This window comes from Chinchilla lanigera, unplaced genomic scaffold (assembly GCF_000276665.1).
Source record: "Chinchilla lanigera isolate Chin_1 unplaced genomic scaffold, ChiLan1.0 scaffold00003, whole genome shotgun sequence".
NCBI classification, from domain to species: Eukaryota; Metazoa; Chordata; class Mammalia; order Rodentia; family Chinchillidae; genus Chinchilla; species Chinchilla lanigera.
In genome coordinates, this window is record NW_004955404.1 from 24,904,213 (window position 1) to 24,926,312 (window position 22,100).

Below are 22,100 nucleotides of genomic sequence, written 5' to 3' on the forward strand. Positions count from 1 at the left end.
CAGGAAGCCAGGGTGCTTACTTTGTATACATCCTGAGCCTGTGGAAGAGGAGGGCATGGAAATTATGCAAGAGCTACATGCCCCTTAGGTGGGGGTAGCCTGTTTACAATGTAAGGCCAGGAAAGAAGCTGCTTGGGGCTATTCTGCCATTTGCTCTGGCTGCATTGCTGTTCGGCTGCCATTCCCCCTTGCTCTTGTTGCTTTGTTATCTTCTGCCTTGGAGCCAGCCAAGTATGGACTGAAACCTCCACAAAGTGTAAGCTAAATAAATCTTTCCTTCCTTAATTTTGGACGTTGGGTATTTTGTCTCAGCAACGAGAGAAAAGTAACTAGGACAGGGATATAAAAGGCCATTGGCCTAAATGAAACCTAACTGGATTAATTTATTATCATTTAGTCCAATTATTGATATGTTTGGATTGACTTTTATTTATTTATTCATTCTAATTTTACTTCTTTTGTTTGGTTTCCTTTCCTGTATTTGAAATTATTTAGAATTCTTAATGATGAGAATTTCTTAATTTTAGTTTTGTATTTATTAATACATGTCAGTACGTGATGAAGAGAGTTATTATGGGCAGTTGGCACATGTACATAACACCTCAATTCTTTTTATATCCTCTTCACTCAAACCTTTGATTATCTTTCCTTTTGCAAAAGACCTATCTCCCTGTTTCCTGTTATCTCTTTGATTTTGCTCCTTAGTTTATTCATTATTTGAGATTCTCATATTATAAATACTTACTGTTTTAACTAAGTATATTTACAATTTTTGTAGTGCTTAGGGTAGTGAATGTATAATTTTTATACTCTACTTGTACTGAATATTTTATAAAGTGATCCAAAATATAAAATATTTTCAATCTTATTGGATTTATTTTTAATTTCCATTCCTTGAAAAATATATGAGGTGTAAGTCTGTTTTCCACAATTTGTGTTTCGAATATCCTCTCTCAATTTGTAATGTTTTATTTTTGCTACAGGAAACTTTGATGAAGAAACATTTCTTAATTTTAATGTAGCAGAGAATGTTTCCTGTGTCGAGTGAAGTGTACTTCTTAATACAAATGTAACATTCAACAATCATTTATTATCACTGACATATTATTTCTTCTATCTTTCACATGTAGTTCTATCATTCCATTTAATTTCCTTGATTTTGTGCTGTGAAAGATAATTTTCCCTCCTTTTCATGCTAATATACAAAAATTTCCTGAATTTTTATTTAACTGGGACTCTATTAGAAAGAGTGATGCTACCTCTGTTCTGCAAGATTGGGCTGCTTTGAATAATCTTCTCTCAGTATTTGATTCTGCATAGGGAGGGACTCGATAGATTTCACAGACCTATTTGTCAATGTGTATGTGTCAGTATCTATTCTCTGAAAGTCTTTAACTTTAATATACACATTAACATCTATTATATTCAAATAATGTGTACAATTTCTAAACTGCATTAGCTCTGTTTTGCACTTTTTATTTCCATATTTATATTAAAACCAACTTGCAGTTTTATAAAAACACTTGCTGGGCTTTTTGACTGGAATTGCATCATACTTACACAAAAATTTAGGAAAAACTTCATTTTACAGCAGCATAGATGTTTAAAATAAATATGCAAGGTGAAAGCCTACATTTAATTAGATATTCAGTAATGACTCTGAATATCTTTAAATTTTAAATTGTGGAACTTTTTCTCAGATTTTATTAGATGTATTTTAATTATATAGTACTCCAAATATTGCTGCATCTTAATTGCTTGTAGTTGTTTTATGAAAACAAATTGGAATCTACACAATGACCTCACGTTCAATACACCTGCTAAGCTTTCTAAAATTCTAATGGTTTTATTGAAAACATTGTTAAGTGTACTTATTTTAATTAACAATGAACAATCAACAAATTTCTAATGATTCTACTGCACACATATGATTTACTTATCTGCATGCCTGCGTCTTTATTCTAGTTAAACCTGCTTAAATTTCTTCTCTTCTCTTTTATGACAATAGGCTCTCTGTTTATAGCTTACATTCTCTCTGATGTCCTCTACTTTATCTGCAACATAGCAACTAGGCTTATTATTGCTAATTCACATCTAAACATCTTGTTTTTTGTTTAAAAGCTTTAATGACATCAATTATCTTTTTGAGCCTGTCTTCCTTTTGCATTTCTTGCCACGCAATCTTACTCCCAGCTACGGATTTTATGATGGCTCTGACTTGCACAATGTATCAGTATTGTCATCACATACGCAAGATAGCCAGCAAAATTTGCATTCAGCTAAACAGTAAATGTTTTTATATACTATTTCATTGGTTATATTTATATGTTTTAAGTATTTGTTGTTCATCAGAAATTCAAATTTAATTATTCTTCCTAAATCTGTCAAATCTGTACTCTCAGTAATCTTAATAAGTGCAGTAATGTTAGATGGACTCCCTCTGAGGTGACTGATGGTTCAGATATGGACTTTGTCACTAACATAGGATTGTATTAACCCTAGATATTTCCTTGGGTCTTTCTTTATACATATTTTCCCTTTAATTTCTACCTGTAGAATGGTATAAGCTTTGACTTGCTTATATTTTGGTTTATGAAGGAAAATAATACAGGAAGAGGTAGACTTAAATGATGGAAATTAAAGAAGAGCAAGAGATAGATTCCCAACAGCTTCTATGAGCTTCATTACTCAGTTGTGGATAAAAATACCAAGGAACTTGGAATAAGCAAAGTCCCAGCAAGGCTGTAATTACCTTGACATAAATTTTGTGAGGATTTACAAGTGTTTGAGGTGTAGGGAACTTCTACATGGGAAAAATGGAAAATTATGCTCAGATAGAAGTCTCAGTATGAGGACAATATGAGCTAAGTAACTGGAAGCAAAATATCCTACAGGTTAAGTTACTGATTAAAATGTGTATTTAATTTTCAATAGTGACTCCTAAATTGAAAGCAGTGACAAATATTAAAGAAGGTGCTAGTAATTCATCAAACCCTAGCCATTTGGGTTTAATAACAACAGGGGTCATGGTTTGGTTTCCTGAATTGCTGAGCGAGGTAGCAATCTAGCTTCTGACAAATCTAGATCACAACAGGTTTGTTTTCTGGGCTCATAACTGTTCATAATGAGTTAGTTTCTTGGGTACGTTACTCTGAACCCAAGGTTGTGAGTTAAGGTTTCTACTTTTATGTATGGTCTGGCTATTATTTATTTACACATTCTTTCTCTCATAGTCATATATACATAGCACAGATTTTTTGATAGCACAAATCAATTCACTACTTTATCTAGTTTGAGTTATATTCAAGTCAGCTACCTAAAGAATTTTCACTAATATGCAAATTTTTCTACCATTGTTCATAGCATAAAGAGACAAAATATCAACATGCCCTGTAGTTCCTGAATTATTATTTTCTTCTCTAATCTACACCAATTTCACAATGTTAAAAATTTGCAGGCATTCAACCACCATATTGACTTTTTTATTATTCTGGCAATGATGGAGTGTTTTGCTATCTTGATGATTTTGTTTGTCAATTTCCATATTCGTGGATTGTTTTACATACATCCTAATCCTTCTACCAATTGACCGCTATCATCTTAAATTAACTCTTTTACATTACTCAGGTTTTCAAATAACTCAACTGCTTTTCATAAAACTTTTTACTCGTTTTTAGGATAACTTCACCTCCCTACTACACACTGTTTTATGGACATGAATTTTTTTTTATTAAATACCAGACTACACCCATAATTAATGCATCACCTGTTTATCTTATATCAATTATCTACCTTTCCTTCTAGAATGAAGTGACTCCACAGTTGGTTAATTACTACTTCTTAGAGATAAATTGCTCAAAGATTGTCATAAGATATCAATGAAAAAATGACTGAAAACCTTTTCATACATTTTCTTGAACATTAGGTAATATGCCTCCAAAGGCTGTGGCAGTTGTTACATTATGACAACCTGAGAAGTTTGGAAGTTTTACTAAGTACCTCATCAGGGAGCCAGGATTCTTTCTTTGTAAACATCCTCCACCTATGCAAGAGGGTGTGGAGATGGTGTGAGTGTTACATCTCCCCTCCTGGGGGTAGCCTGATTACAATATAAAGAAGGAAGAGAACCTTGCTTCCCCCCTTTTTGCTCTTGCTGCTTTGCTGTCTTCTGCTGCCTTAAAGTGTTGCCCCTGTGCCATGTGCCACCCTACCTTGGAGCCAGCTGAGTATGGACTGAAACCTCCACAAACTATGAGCTAAATAAACCTTTCCCTCCTAATTTTGGGCATTGGGTATTTTGTCTCAGCAATAAGAGAAAATTAACCAAGACAATGTTTAAGATTTGTTTTTCATTATTACAAGTTGGAAGAAATTGCTGATAAGGAGCTATAAAAATCTTTTTACTATACCTTATATACCCTAATGGAGAAAACTGCCTAATTGAATTAGAATATGTATAGCTGTCGACTCATAAGAAGTGATGTTACATCAAATGGCAAAAGAGTTGCTGCTTATTGAATTTTCTAGTTGTTATCCTTAGTCATAGTTAAGGCAGTTCATAAGCTCATTGAAGCAGAGACCAATTAAATAGCAACAATTTTAAGTTATATGAAACTATAGACTTCTCTTGACATATTCCCTTTGATGAGTAAAAAAAAGTACTTGACATTTTACCGCAGAAAAGTTAATTGCTCTCCAGTTCCAATTAGCATGACACATAATTTGAATTGAATTGCTTAATGCATTGTTCTAAAAGTAAAAAAAAAAAGAAGAAGATATATAACCTAAAGTGGCCATGATTTAAAAGTTCAGTGGAATAGTCAACACCAGTAGCAATAAAACTAGAAATTCCCTGATGGCAACTATAGGTGTCATTAAGGGTAAGTTATTAATTTCTTTTCATGTCAAAGTTGCAGATGAGTGAAGTCATTACTAACATTAGCTTTGGGGTAAATTTCCAGATTAAATGCCCATGACCATGAGTCTTAGTGACAATAATAGTGAAAGCTCTGAGAAAGAGAAAGCATGTAAAGAAAACATGTGAAAGAAAATATAAACTTCTAATATTTCACATTGGTCTTTTTTAAATGATATTTTTTTAGCTAATACAAACCTCTGTAAGAGTATAATCAGCAAAAATAGTACCAGCAATATCTATAGGAGTCCAGAAAATAAATATAAGCTGACACATCATGAAAATAGGAGAATTTGCACTGAACACTAAAATATAAAAAGAAGTAAATATATAGTAAGGATTTATGAATAATAACTACAGAAAAAAGATGATAATACATAAATACCTAGCAGCAATTATTAAAAAATATACATATAAACTTTAGATGTTGCTAACCTACCTTTTCTTTTCATAAAAAAAGAAATTGATAATACTTCCTGAAATTAAGCATGAGCTCCTGATTTTCCTATGGCCCCAAAAGATAAAGTAGATGGCCCTAGGAATCTGACAGACTCCAAGCCCAACTGTGTAGCACCCAATAAGGCAGAGGGTGAGTGGGAAGAAAGAAGCGCCCCCTCTCCTCATCTTGCTCCTGAAAGGCAGTGTTAGGTCGTTTAACTCAACCAATAAAAATTGTCCCTGAATCAACAAAAGAGCCAGGACTTTTCCCAGAGCACTCTCTCAGAGAATAACTCAGCCCTCTTTGCAGTAGTTAGCATGTGTAGAGAGCTGGAACAAGCCCTGGTGGTTAGCAAATCTCACTAAGATAGGCATTGAGCAACAATGGGTAGACATGGTGTAGGCAGTCCCAACATTAACAGAAACCATAGAACTACTAGGCAGAAGGACAGAGTCAGCAAGGACAAGAGTTCTTGGTGGGCTGTTGAGCTTGGTCACCTGACTGAACTTGTGTCTGCCATTTTTCTCAAGTCTGAAGTTGTCCTTCCTTTAATGAGAGGACTCAGACTACTGCTGCTGAGTCTTTCTCAAGCTCCACCTCTCCACAACATCAACATGCATGTAATGGAAATGTGCACTTTATTCAACCTTCAATTATTATATCAGACATCTGAGATAATCAGCTTATGAAGGGAAAAGGTTTATTGTGCATCACAGTTGTGGAGACTGTAGCTCAAGATCAGGTGAACTGTTGGTAGGGGGGCAGCACATCATGGTGAAAGTGAGTGATCAAAATACACTAACATCATTGGAGAGAGAGAGACAGAGAGAAACTGTAGTCTCACAATCCATTTTTAAGGTAATTCTCAATGATCTAAAACCTCCAACCAAGCTCCATTTTATATTTCTGCCTCCTCTAAATAACGCCCAGTTGTGGAACAAGTGTTAGTCACGTGGCTTTTTAGGGAATAATTGATGTCCAATTATACCAATGTGAAAAATCAGTATTAAATAAAATCTTTGCTACCAATGATTAAATAAAAGCTGGAAAATACATACTGGAGCTATCGTTGGGTCCATCTGTTTAAGGCAGTGAACAGAACAGTCAGAGATGTTCTACTGATGTAACTACTTTCAGTTATTTTTAATTTCAGTTTATTTTAAAATAAATTCTAATTCATTTTTTAGGAAATTCTTCATTTATATATAGTGACACATATACTGTATTTCATAGAAAGTAGTATATTTCATCCAGAAAAGAATGCATTTCAATGTTAAAAACTTGCATGTGTACACATAGTAAATATGGTAATTATTCCTCACTTTCTTTGAAACTACTGTCCATAAGAAAATAATTAAAGACGTATTCAATATGAAAAGATAAATTCTACAGGTAATGGATTATTTGTTTTTCTTTTACAGGAAAGTGAAAACGTTTTTGTTTGTATTTTTGTGCATTTTCAGGAAATGAAATTTTAAGATGTACTATGAATACTGTCAGCAAATACTTTTGATGAAATTTTTAGTTATATAACCTCCAACAAATAGCATAAGTAGAGTCATTTTCTGAAACCATTAGAAGCAACTATTGATCAGATGAATAAATTTTATAGTCTCCAAATTATATTTCAAAGACTATTTCCTGTTACAAAGTTTTTCCTACTATAACCTTTGTTCAAAGAAAATACATACTGGAATAAATTTAATAGTATACACTCAATTAGCATTCATTTTATTGTCAACCTCTTTTCCTGCTGGAAAATAGACACACATTTTTATTTGTAGCCTATTTCTTTACAAAAAAGCTATGTCAGAATGGTCAAATTAAAACTATACTTATATTTTAAAACACAGATAACTAGCTATAAAACTGCGTAAAAGAATAACATTATTCCCTAGTGTATAAATATCCTTCATTAAGTGTTTTAACTACTATTATTCTGTTTCATCATTTTTAAAAAGAACATAATGCTTTTAAGGACATAATTTTTAAAATGTCTGCTACCATTGATAGACATGCAATCAAAATGTTCATGTCTTTGTCTTGTATATAACTCTGGTAATTCTAAAAAAATATACTAGTAAAAATAAATCATGAAAATTTAAAAGTAGAAAAAAAATAATTAACACAGACACAGCATAAAATATAAACCATCTAATGACTTTAGTTGTCAGACTTTTGAATTTAGCAAGAATGATGATTGAAAGAGAAATCAATATTCAGTGCATGAAGCTTGCAGTTAAAAGAGACATTTCTCATCAAGTTTATTCAATATTGCAGAAAAACTTGAAAAAGAAAAAGACCAGGTACTAACATGTAACAAGAGGATGATTAAAGGAATGACTTTTTATTCACTGTCTGGCACCTTATGAACATTTTCCACTCAGCATAACCACATATTAACTAGGAGATAGATAGATAGATAAATAGATGATAGATAGATGATAGATAAACAGATTGATAGATGATAGACAGATGGTACATAGATAACGGTGGAATTGAGAAATATAGCAGAATGCATCTTAGAAAGAATGTATGGATGTATGTGAGAGAGACAAAGAATAGAAAAAACTTGATTCATAATATGTTGGATTTTTCGTTGCTTGCATATTTTTAATTTTGCTTTTCTCTTATTTTACTCTGAGTATTATAAAATTATTTTGAAATTTGATGTTAGTCACTTAAAATATCAATAACAGAAGTTATTTAGCAGTGTTCTTTAGACATAGTCTTTCTTTTTTAAATATATAATACGCTTTTCTAAGAATATTTTCTTTAAAAGAAAGAGTAATCATACATGCAGATTATTAAAGATACCTGCATTTTTGAAACAAGCAAATACATTCTGTGAGCTCTCAAAAGCTTTTCTTTTACACTTTGTTTCCAAAATTCTAATTCTGTCCTTGTGTTAAAAGAGTGATGTATATGCAGAAAATTGAATGCTAAAATTAGATGTTCTTAGCAGAAAAGTTTAGAAAATTTATTGTTTACTTTTCAGCATAAAGGACTAGAAAATATATTACCATTAAAAGGAGAAATGTTACTAACATGTGGGAGTATATGTTTTGATCTCAGTGCTTTCACTTCAATCAGACCAACCACAGTAAAATCTCCTTGGCAAGACATGTACACTGAAGGGGAAAGGTCTTTGCTATTTGAAATGACTTAATTTTTCCACGGGTACACACCTCTCAACTTTATCTTTCCTTTAGAAAGTGCAGTACTTTGTTCAAACTGTTTCACCCCTTCAAAACAAAGCCTCAATGCTGGAAATATGGGACTGTCATACACATTTATTTTCCTCAGGAATATGCTATACATATAGTCTTCCACCCTCTAGTTCAAAATGATTTATTCAATGAGAGTGTTATGAATATTTTAACCTTTCTCTTGGGAAATCATGATTGCTTTACAACTCTTCAACATCATTATTTTGTAATTTTTAAAATACACTGTGATGTTTAGAAGAATAAAGTAACCTTGTTAAAACATTATAGTCAAATCAGAAAACAGATGTTTTGTAGGGAGGCCAATTTTTAAGAGTAATTAAGAGCGGTAATTAAACACTATAAAACAAGAAAAATCCAAGGGAAAAATAGCAGAATATAAATATTACAAAAGGCCAAAATTATACTAAGAATCTTAGTTCCATAATTAGATCAAGGTGCATAAAATAATGGTAGCCATGAAAGTGATCTGAACTCTGCTGAACCAATCAAGCAATGTACCGAAGAAAGAGAAGAGAATGATTAAGGAAAGGTTGTTTGCAAGTGCTTTAGCCACTGAGGGCTAGATCTCAGTCTTGAACAGTGCAAATTATAAAATGACTGCTTAGCAGTCTGACAAATCTGTTTGAACTCTTGTCCACATAATATGAATTTAGTGACACATTAATTGTTTTACATGGCATCTCAAGCAAATGATAAAACTAGAAAATCCATACAAGATAATGTCATAGAGTTACAACAGGTTTGATTCCGAAAGATACCCTCATTATTTGTTTCTGTTTTTCCTGTACTTATTCTTTGCAATTTTATTCATTATTTAATAAATGAACTTGATTATATTTTGCATAGCTTGTCAGGTATACTGTTTTGAAATATTCCCAAGACATAGCACTCATTTTTGAAACAAAATAGACACAAAGAGTGCATTATTTCTTTTCTTTTACTTATGTGCAAAAATGTACACTGAAATTGTTCAGCAATTCCTATATAAAAATTGAATTAAAAGCATTTGTCAAAGAAACTGAAGAGAGAAACTGTTTTCATAAGGTTTATCCCAAGATTGCAATTTTTGATAAAATTTACCATACAGACACTGTGCTAGGAGTTTAAAAATATATGATTGATCTTTATGTGCTATGTGGGATTATAGACTAAAACCGAGAACCTACATAGCTAAATTAAAAAAATTTTTTTTTGAAACTGTCTTTGAAGGTTATAGGAAGGTTTCTCTTTTCCAATCTATGAAAGTATTTAGACTCTATTTTCTTTATTTGTTTATTTTTGTCTCCCAACATGTGGCTTCACAGTATGCTTGTTAGTGTGGAAAGATGTCTTTGATAAACTCTCTTTCACTGGTTTGAAGGGAGAGTCTTTAATTAAAAACCAAATGTAAACAATCTGTCTCTCAATATTTGAGGTGTGCTATACAGAAGGGCTTATAATTAGATTTCTAGCAAACTTGAAACATTATGCCATTATTTTCTAAAAGTGCTATATTCACCTACATTTTTTCTATTCATTTCAATATTTTTATGATCACAATATTTTATTATTCAATATTTTATTATTACAATATAATATTGAACTTTGAATGTTTTCAGCTGTGTCTAAATTTTTGCCTTTTATCTTTTTTCTCTTCAAGTATTTCTAAGGAAATAAATTTATAATCTTCTCCAATTCATAAAAGAAGAACTCTCATTTCCTGGATTAAAGAGAAGGCTTATAAATCTAAGTATAAAATACACATACACTTTCTTTACCATTGTTCAACACATTTAATATGGATTAACTATATGATCTGTGTTAAAATAACATGGGGCTATAAGTCCTGAATTAACCACTTTTCTTTTAAAACATTTTCGAGTTTAAAAATTTTAGTAGTACAAGATGAGACTCCCATTTAAACTACATACTTTTTCCACTGAAGGTTTGTTTTGTTTCATTTTGTTTTCTGATTTTTTTTAATTGCGTGGGTGTCACTGGCAATGAAACCCTCAGAAATGTTATTGCTTCTGGGGGCAGTACTATAAATGCTGATGAGTGAGGCCTGCACCTCCTCAGGCCGTTTACTCCAAGGCAACTGCTGCTACTTCAGCAGAACTTTCAAAATATGTTTTTGTTAATACATTTCTGCATTCGTTTACATCCTATGTTTGTAAATGTTAGCTGACATAACCCTTCTATGATTAAGAAGCTTTTGTGCTGAGACTACAAAAACAAAAGCTATAAAGTATTTGTCAGCTACTTACATGAAACATCAGCCACTTACCTTGGACGCATTTCCCAAATCCATGCCCCTTAACATTATTCCCAAAATGTTTATTGTATTTTGCAAGAGCCATTTTTGTGAGCCACAATATAAATTGCCTTCTAAAATGCTCTAGTTAAGTATACACTAGAAATGTTCTTCCCATTTTTTTAGTTAGGAAATTCAGTGACTTTTCCTCAGTTCTAGCCATTTTGAAATCTGAATAATACTACTCTCTGACAATAATTTTTACTTTCAAATAATGATTTTTATCTCTTTTCTTTCCTTTATCTTTTTGTGTTGTCAGTTGGTCAGTCAGAAATTTCCCGGCTCTCCCATTTTTCCAACCTAATTATGTACCTACCGTGTATGGTGTCATCCTATAATCAGTTTATTACTGCATCACAGCCCCAAACACTGAATTCTACAATGCTGACTTCTCACCACAATGCCTCCTACTCCTGAACATTTATTATCATCCTTAGGAAACTTCCTAAGATCTCGTGATGTATTTGTACTAAATGTCTGTCTGATTTTATGTCATAAGATAATGTCCTGTTGTCGTAGGAAGAGAAATTTGAGAACTGTCTTTATACATAATTTTGCTTAGACATTATGTAAATGATTAAATACCATGTGCTGAATCTAGCATTTCTCTGGTTTCTACATTGTGTTTTCTGTGTTCACATCTACCATCCTTAGCCAAGTGAGTATTTTTCTTCTTATAAGATCTGTTTTTCTGATAACCACACTCCGTATTTTTGTTCAAAATGTATTGGCAAGATTCAATTCGCTTTTTCTCAGTTCCACAATCATGGACACCCACTTTATCTGACACACCCTTGGAGTCAAGTGAATATGTGATTTCCCTGAGACACATGGTTAATAAGGGGAGAATGGGTTCCTGAAAAGAATCAAAGATTATTATAGTAGGGAAGAGGGATGAGATATATAGTTGGCAATCAAAAGTAGGCAATTTGGAGGTCTCACTCAAGATTATTGGAAAATTAAATTTAAGTGCATGGATTAAATAAAAAAATCAAACACTTAGCAAAGGTTTCCTAACTTTGTAAGCATTGTGGGCAGTGAATATGACCTTAAATGAGGAGTAGGCTTCTTAAATAATAACCTCTGGTAATTGAAACGAATGCAGTGTGATATTTTGTGAATCTGTACTAGGTTGTACAGAAAAATCAGGCAATTCACAAGTGCATTTGTGTAAAAATGTACTTCTTTATGAAACAGTGTAGCTTTTTTTGCCTGGAACCACTGACCTAAAGAAATAAAATGGCACTGTATATTTCTTTCTCACAAAGTTATGTGTTTTCATACAAATTAAATTCTCCTTTCCTTCACTTTTTCTAAGGGTATTGCTTAATACTATTGTTCAGTAAATTCTGGTTATTACTGATAATTTCGAGATTTGAGATTTACAAAGAGAACTTCACTAAACCTGAGTGTTCTTAGCTTTCAAACACTTCATTGTGATTCAGCATAGGCAATGCTGATGTACATGCCAATGCTTTCTTCCCTTAATATTTTTTATCTTGTGTCCATCACAGCCATATCATCACTTTGTCACCACCCTAATTTCCAAAGCACTTTCTCCTCCATATTCTTTGGAAATGGTGTTTTCACCAAATTTCAACCTTCACTGTACAGTGCATCTGCTGGTAACATATTGGCTGTACGTATATAGTAAAATACTTGTACTGGGACTTGCCAACCTATCTCAGATAAATACATAAAAGTTGGATAGGAAAGTCTTCCTAGAGTTGGTAGTGGACACTGGATATATGAATATGTGCATGCCTTGATAAAAGAACAAAATAAAACATAATTCTCAACAGTCTACAAAATGTCTTGAAGATGTTGAGACTGAAAGTATGCAGAAAGAATAGATTAGAGAAGAAAGATACCTGACAACTTAAAGAGAGCGGAAAAGAGAGATGTCTTCCTGAGAAGTGACAGTAGCCTGGAGTGAAGTCGTTTGGAACATAGTGAGAAATGGTTGACGTTGAAAAATTCTCTTGGTGCTTGGAAGTCATGGATGATGTCAGTCCAAGGTAACTGGTTGAGAATTATTTCTCATTTTCCTTAACTCTGGCTTTTTAAAGCCTGTAAATCAGTGACTCTTCACATGTAACTTTTTATTATCCATTGCATGTCTCCTTATCAGTCAACTAACTTAAATGTTCCTGTTCTACTGTGAAATATTTTCTTCTTGGTATTTTTTTTTCTTAAAGTCTGCTGTGTCTTACTCTCAGTAACTCTTCCACGTCGGTTGAACCCAATTTAACATTTCTTTGTCCCCATTCAACACTGTCAAACATTACCGTTGGCCAACAAACAGCTGAAGAATCATAGACATAATCATCCATGGACCTAGGATTCCACGGGGTGTAGCACAAATATTAATGAAGGAGAATCTATGACTATAATGGGAGAGTGGATTGCTTGGCAACATGGGTCAGATGGCTAGAAATTGTGACCTCAGGAAATTTTCAAAGGGAAAATAACCTCAAGAGAAATGTCAACTTAATCCTCTCGTTGCTTTGCTCTGCACAAAGGGAACAAAGATGAAATGCAAAGGGCTGGAGGCACTCACCGTCGACAATCCGGCAGACCGTCTTGTGGGTTCCTATTTAGTTACTTTGGATCCATCTTTGCCCTCTGTATTTTCTGAAGACTTTCTCTTCGGCATAGTGACCGTCGGGTCGGCGCCAAGGACTGCGACTGCCTGGGACTGCACGCCCCTGGACGCCACCCAGCGCCCCGCAGCTCCCGCACCACATAGTCACTATTAACAGAATAAAATGACTTGGAAAATGCAATTGACAGACACAGCGTTATATTTTAAGTTTTGTAAAATTCAAAAATAAATATCAGGAATGTGATTTGGTTGTCTAATACATTTTTAAATACGCTTAATTTTACTGATAGCCAGTTCAACTATTTTCCCAGTATCTGTTTTGTTAACTACAGTAATGGAATATAAAGTCAAATTGTTTAGCTTCAATTGTGGTACAAATCTTATCTCCAAAATTCATGTATTAAATAAAATATTTAATCTGGCTGTCAGTCTATGTTTTCATTTCAATCATTTAAACTACACTTTCAATTTAAAATAATTTTACTTTAATTTTATTCTATTATATGCTTTTAATATAGAAGGAGATATTTTATTCTGCAGAGCTACTTATTTACAGCACCCTTTATTATGTACTTCTTTATCTATTGAGTTTCTCTTAAATAACACTTGGTACGATAATAAGAGCTCTATACAGCAATAGAAGATCAGCTCCCAGCAAACATTTATGGACTCCTTAGAATTCAATTGGGATTGGAAAACCCTCACAAGGGAGTCTATCTCAGTGTTTTACAGGTTTTAAAAAGTTGTGCTCATTTTAAACAAAAAATAATGTTAAAAAGATTAATTTAGCAAATAATTGCATATTCATGATCATTAACTGAGTATAATCAAAAATTGTCCTGAAAACTTCTATGTCACTGTGTATAGATATAAATGCACACAGTAACACTTGCATTTTACATGTTTTACAGTTGAGGATATAGTTAGTTTAAACTAAAAATAATTACTTTAATATTTCAAAATAATTTTTATAGTGTATGTATTACATTTCTCCAAATTACTAATTGTAAAGATTACTTTAATATCCAAATATCTGCTATTGGAAACCCTAATGTTATTGAAATTTAATATTAAAAAAAATCTCGTAACATATGCAGCCTGGTGCAAAGGCATACAGATGGCTATGTTTTGAAAATTGATGAAATTGGAGAAATGTTCCAGATTGACAATAAAACGTGTTCATAGAATCATAACCAGTTTACTTCATTAGACAAATAGGAAAATGATGGTAGTTATGCTGAGAACTAAAACTTTCATTATTTTTTTTGCAGAGGATATAAATCAGTGAAACTATTTCATGTGCATTAACATTTATGTACATGAATCAGGATACGTGGTTTTATTATAATTTAAATCAGAAACATTTATGATTCTTCACTTTCTTACAAGTTATTTTGTAATGTGTCCATGTTTGTTGATCTTAGGTATTTTCTATAATCCTGAAAAAGTATACACTATTGTAAAGTTAATATTTCTTATACTTAAAAATATAATGTGTCTAGAGGTATTTAATGATTAAAAGTTTTATGACTTATTCATTAGGAAATGTGTAAAACAAAATACAGAAGATATCTTTAGGACTAGAAATTGTAGATTAGTTATGCTTTTCACTTTATGTTCATTTTTGCTTTGATATTGTTGGTGAATCCTCTTTTGTACTCCTGGACTAAAATACAGGAATCTTGGAATATTTGAGTATGGGCAATACTTTTATTTCCACCCAACTAAGTTTATCGATGCTAGACTTTTTCTTCCCATTATATACAACAAACATGTAAATAAAAATGTACAAAATAATGTGAAACACCCTTTTCACACATTGGGAAAAAGCCAGGGTAACTAAGATCATGGAAGGAAGTAATCAACATAGGTAAAAGCTCTTTCTTTCTATACGCACTGTTAAGATTGCAGAGCAAGCAGTTCTGGTGACAGGTCACAATGCAAGGAATCTAAAGAGACTGGAAGTTGAAAACAGTTATGGACAAGAGGGAGATACTCTGAGAAAGCTCAAGAATTTTAGAGTAAACATTGTGCTTGAAGCTGAATACCAGCAATAGCTTGTGTCAGGTAAATCTCTAACATGTCAATAAAAATGAACTATTGAATTAAGAGCAAGTAGTAAGGAAGTGTAGGGTGAAAAAAAAATTATCCTAGATCTTTCACAAGCTGGTGAGACAATGTGTTTGACCTGTCAAGGTGGAGAAATTTTGTTACCAACTAGAGACCAAAAGATAAGTAATGCAGTAGTGTTAATGGTACAGCTATTCTGTGGAGTGTGTAGGGTTTCTACGTCTAAGCAGATATCCTTTGCAAGTAGACATAACTTTAACTTTTACTTTTCAAATTTTATGCATTTTATTTGTTTATTTATTCATCCATTTATGGCTTTAAAACCAATAAATTCAAGAAGTCTGGAAGGGAAAAAATTAATATAAAATGAGTTTTACTTATATGTACTAGTGGAACAAGAAAGGAAATTAAGAAAACAGCTCAACTCATAATAGTACCATAAGAATTGAAAACTTAGGAAAAAATTTAATTAAGGCAAATGAATTGTTCCCAGACAACAACAAAACATAGACTAGAGAAAATAAAGACACATACATAGAAGGATACTTTATGTTTACCATTTGGAAATCAATGTTGTTTTAATCTCCAACTTTTCCAAAATAATCTACAGGTTCAGTGAAATACCTAAGACTCAATGGAATGTTTTATAGAAATAGTCAAATAAATCTTAAAGATCTATGAAACTACAAAGGAATATTAATACCCCATACAAATTTCAAAAACAACAAAGCCAGAGCCATCACATTTTGTGATTTCACAGTATATTAAGAGCCTATAGTAATTTCAATGATATAGTACTCAATGAATAGCATAATAAAATATGGAAGGACTCAGTGAAAAAATTATGCACACACAGTTAACAAATCTTCAAAAAAAATGCCAAGAATACTCAATGGAAAAATAGAATCTGAAGAATATATCTGGCTGGGTCTATGGCTCAGTGGTAGAGCTCTTGCCTAGCATGCATAAGGCTCTGTGTTCCATCCCCAGCACCACAAGAAAAAATAAAAAGAATAAGATCCTTATGTTGTATAGTAGTCCATCTCTTTTGAAAAGGAGTTTAAAGCATTTATGCAAGACTTTAAAGTGTAAAATTCCTAAAGCAACATATAGGAAAAGAATTTCTTGACTTGGGTCTTAGCAATGGTTCTTTGACTATAATGCAAAAATGCACTCAACAAAAGTAAAAATAAATGAAGCACACACTAATGGAGCACACCAAAGCAAAAATTTGCACTGTGGCAAGACAACTGAATAGTACAGAATAGTTGCAAATCACATAGGTGACAAGAGTAAATGTCTAAAACATTTAACAAATACCTATAACTCAGTAACAAACAACACCAACAACAAATACCCCAGTTTAAAAATTGAACTGCCTGGGTGTGTTGGTGCATGCCTGTAATCCCAGTACTTGGGAGGGTAAGGCAGGAGGAGTACCTTGAGATCAAGGCCAACCTGGGCTACACAAAAAGTCCAAGGCCAGCCTAAGCTCTATAGCGAGACTCTGTCTCAAAAATTGATTAATTAATTAATTAAAATTAAAAATTAAAATTAAGCAGAGGATTAAACAGACTTCTCCAGAGATAGTATACAAAAGGTCAACAGCGGTATAAAAAATGTTTAATCTCACTAATGATCAAGAAAAATCAAGTGAAAGCAATGAGATACTTAGTCACACCTATTAGACTGTTTTATATCATTTATATAGAGAAAATCGATAAATGTTGGTGAAGAGTTGGAGAAATTGAAATCTTTGTGTTGTGTTGGTGGGAGTTTAAAACAAAACAACTCCTATGGTAAAGAATACAGAGGTTCCTAAAAATTAAAACAGAAATACTATATGATGGGGCTCCTTCTCAGGATATATCCAAAGCATCTGAAATTAGGAGCTCAAGTAGATATGTGGTCCTCACTATCATTGCAGGATTAATCACATGAACCAAGATATAGAAACAACCTAATATTCATTTATGGGTAAGTGGATCTTTATTTTTTAAAAGTGGTATGTACCTAATGATGGAATATTATTCAGCATTTCAATGGAAGAGAATCAGTCCTATGATGTGCTAAAATATAGATAAACTTTGAGGATATTATGCTAAATAAAATAAATTACTCACGAATGAAAGGTACTATATGCTGCCAATTTTATTTGGTATGTAAAACAGTCGAACTCACAGAAGTAGAGAATACAATAGCTGCTGTCAGAGATTAGAAGGAGGAAGTGGACCACTGGTATTCAGTAGATATAATGGTTCAGTTAGAGAAGATGAGTCAGTTCTGGAAATCTGCTATACAACTTCCCGCCTAGAGTTGACATTACTGTATTCCACTTTTAAAATTTTCAGAAAAGGATAAATTTCACATTACATTCTCTTGCCACAATAAAAAGTTAGTGTCATTATAAACACACCTGAAGAACTCTGAAAATCAAACTTCACAAAATCAGATAGGAAAATCTCTCTAGGTTGATTAACAAAATGATGGTGAATGGCATATCACTTTCTCACCAAAATTTTAAATAAGGGGACTTTGTTGTCTTTCTAAACTTCTGGTCAGCTTGGTACTGTCGGCCTTTAGCAGGGTGTAGATGAAATAGGAAAAACATACCTAAAATATGTATTTTTGAGCATCTATCTTTACCTGTGCTATTTTTGTTTTGTAGAAAATACTATGTGATATACAGACATCTACTTACAAGTGAATTTAACATGTATGCAGTGTTAAGGGTATATATTAAAAACCAAACTGGAATTCCATTTTAATGTCCTAATAATGAACAATTGGAAACCAAATCAAAATTTATCACTGAAATAATACTAAAAATGTGAAGCTCTAATAAAAATGTATAATATGTGAAAGTTACTGAAAGAAACTGAAGGTTATAAATGAAAATTAATGAAATGAAATATTCATGAATTGAAAGGCCAGCAAAAATTTAAAATGATTTTTGATGTAAAGGTAATAAGGAAGAAAATATATTAGTATAATTGAAGGGAACAAGTTTGAAATTGACACACTAGTACTACTCTTTATAACAACAGATCTGTTTCCATTATTGAGATTAAGTCCTATAAAAATTTTAATATTTATCCAAATAAATGTCACTTATTTTTGAGGACATAATGATAGGCTTTGTAAAATTTTCTTTTTAAAAATGAAAAGTAAAAGAACATAATGTGCATTTGCCTTTGCATGCAAAATAATAGATGCTTACTTAGAAATTATATTTTAAAGCTACTTAAGTCTTGGGAATAATTAACTTGCCTTAAATGGAAACACTAACTTGAAGAAAAATTTTTCAACAGTCCTCACAGCTGTCTTCCTAACACTGAATACATAATACCATTCTGGCAATGTGGCATATGTACGACAGCATTAACATACTGCTTTCTGACTAGCAATATTATTCATAATCTTCCACAATAAGTTGGGCTTAAAATGAAGACAGCTGTTAAAGTGGATTCTTTCATCATATGCATATATTATTAAATTTGCATCAAAATTGCAATAAATCTCATTTTCAAGGTGGAAGAGTGCCTTTACAAAAACAACTTATACAAAAAGCAAACAGATTTTAAACACTTCATCTTATCCAGGAATTTTGTTAAGTATCTTGTAATAAATTACCTCTAATCCTCATAACAATACTTGAAGTCAGATATTTTCTGCATTTCTAAAAGTTGTATACAAAAATGTTACAAATGTAAGAGAAAAATCCCAATTTTAAACAGCTAATCATTGACAAGACAAGTGTAGGTCTTCAGGACAGGATAACCCTCATGCCTAAGAAGTGCTCATGGTCCTTTAGCCTTGGTACCAATTTTTTTCATGAATGATAAGTATTCAAAGCTAGAAATCAGAAAATGAAAAACTAAATTTCATGTTTCCTATCTAGTAAAATTTATTAGGGTGTTTATGAAACTGTAAATTGTAACAGAATCCACAGAATCTGTAATCTTATCTTTTTAAAATGAAGAAAAATAATTTAATTTGGAATTGGCACTGATGAAAATTTATGTTACCATAGGTTAAACATGAAATTATTTTATCATGTGCTTAAAAGCTAGGATACAGAGAATAATTAACTGAAGAGTGAAGGTAATGTGCAAGCCAGAGAATATTAAGGAACATGACTTGGAGTCACCAGTTTCTCACCAAAATTTCTCAAAAGAAGGGATTCAAAGGCAGAAGGAAAGAAACCAGTTGGCCACGCTTGTTCACCACTTCCTTTACTGAACAGGTAGCACAGCTCCCTGCATTGCGGTTTGGAGAACAATGATCCAGTTTTTGTAGTTGCTGCCATGTTATGAGAATGTTAATTATTGTATCTGCAGTTCAACTCTATTAATAAGAGGAGTATTAGGGCCTCTTATAATGTAATTTGAGAAAGAATGTCTGGCTGGTGGTTATGTCTCAAATGGCATGGTAGATGGATGAGCTTATTGTTTGCTTCAAGCTATCACCAAGTTTTATTGCTTTAAAGTTAGCTGTAGTGCCAGGCAAGGTGACGTACTCCTGTAATCCCAGCACTTGGGAGGCTGAGGCAGGAGGATCACCATGAGTTTGAGGCCAGCCTGTGTTACATAGTGAGTTTAAGGTTAACCTGAACTACACAGTGACAATCTGTCTCCAAAAAACGAAAATAAGTAAGTAAGTAAATAAATAAATAAATAATGTTAGCTGTCGCTTGCTCGATGCAGTTTTGCACAAGACTATTGGTCAATCTGCACTGGTCTTGAAAACCAATACAGCTACCTCAATATACTGCTATCTAAATATTCTATAAAGTCAACTGTGTGCAATGTTGAATATCTATAAATATATTTAACATTTTTATGTCTCAGTATGCTCTAACATAAAGCTAAACATTTCATGGTTATTTTTATCATAGCTTGAAAATTTGACTCTATTGTGTCCTCAGTAAATAATCTTAATAATGATTTTAATATTCAAAAATTAATTGACTTTTATGTATATTAAATGCTTAGCTTTTCAGATATTTAGTACTTAAAATGATTGTAATTCAATAAATAACTTGGTTTATTGAATCATTAAACATGGTGTAGACACGAAAAAAGAACAAAATAACCATTGAAATTGGATACATAGAAGCTTAAATATTTGCGCATTCTTAACAAGCTAAATACTTTTGGTTTTCTTTGTTGTCTTTTTAAAATGTTTTTCCAGTACCGGGAATCGAACTCACGATGTTGTGCTTGCCAGGCAGGCTCTGGGCCACTGAGCTAAATCCCCAGCCCCCAGGTAAATAATTTTGGATAGTTTTCTTTACTACAAGATGCATCTCCCATAATTTAAAGAAATGTGCAAATTCAAACCGTGAAGAACTCTTCTAATAATAGGATATGTATTTAAAGTATCTAATCATTTAATACTTAATTAAAGGTAGGTAGAATTCTTTTCTAGCATGAACAAAATATTCAAGGTTATTCTACTATATTTACAGATTCCTTTACAAGGACCTTGTAGCAACTTCTGATTAAAATTACTAAGATAGCTCTTTAAATTCTTTTCTTTCTGTGTTTATGTTTGATGTTACTATTAATTTTGAAATATTTAACATTCTAATATTTAATTTTAATTACTTAAATATGCTTAATTGGAGTCCTACCAGCCATAAAAATAATATAATTGACAACATATAAAGACTTTTTAAATTAACAAACCAATATTTTTTGAGAGTTAAACAAATCTGTAAATCTACACTAGAAAAAAGATTTGGACAAGTAGTCAGTCCTTTTGTGACAAGATTAACTCCTAAATGAGGTAAGAGAAAAGATCTAACACAGAAGGGGGGATGGCTGGACCTGTTCAAGAAGCAAAGTCAGCCCTTTACTAAAGTAAAATAAAAGGGAACTCTCTCCATTAATTTGAGTTAGGGGTAACTTTCTTACTGAAATCTGTTTTGTTTAGATATCTTTGCATTTTTTTGCATGAATATTATTTAAAAATTTTGGCAGTGGAACTGGAACAATTTGTTTTTTCTTTATTATTGAATGTGAATGTTTAATATTTTTTTAAGAATTGTTGGGTTATGATCTTATTTACAATAAAAGGTTCCTTTGGGTATTTCAGTCTTAAATGAAGACATAAAGTATATTTGCAATATTCAATTTAAGAAGAGAAAATAAATTCACACAGTCAGAGCTTTTAAATTTCCTAATATAGTATGGTAGTTTACTTTTGATCTTAATAATATGCTTTCTTAAATTTTATAAAATTCCATTTAAATTACTAATACATTCCACATGTCTATATCATAAAACATAAAAATTTTGTTATATAGTCTACTATTATGTTAAAAAGTTTAGCACTTCACTAAGTTAGTTGAAAGTGACATAAATGCATATAACACAGCTCCTCTCTGTCCAACTGATTCACCTTAAATAAAATCCACATAACTCATCTTCTAATCTCTTTAAGGATAGTAAAATATTCAGTAAGTCTTAAAAATGATTATATACCTTCTTTAGTCATTGATTACTTTATCTTTCTCCGTATAAATATTTTTCAAAAATTTTTAT

General features: G+C 32.1%; 1 long non-coding RNA gene across 2 annotated transcripts in view; it reads right to left on the bottom strand.

Moving 5' to 3' along the window:
* The window catches only part of LOC102006305, a 95,429-nt gene that overhangs the window by 7,807 nt on the left and 65,522 nt on the right, over positions 1-22,100 (bottom strand). For both annotated transcript variants that reach the window (XR_001235104.1, XR_001235103.1), the window contains exon 3: positions 13,438-13,629. This is a non-coding gene — a long non-coding RNA (uncharacterized LOC102006305). The remainder of the gene's footprint in view (positions 1-13,437; positions 13,630-22,100) is intronic.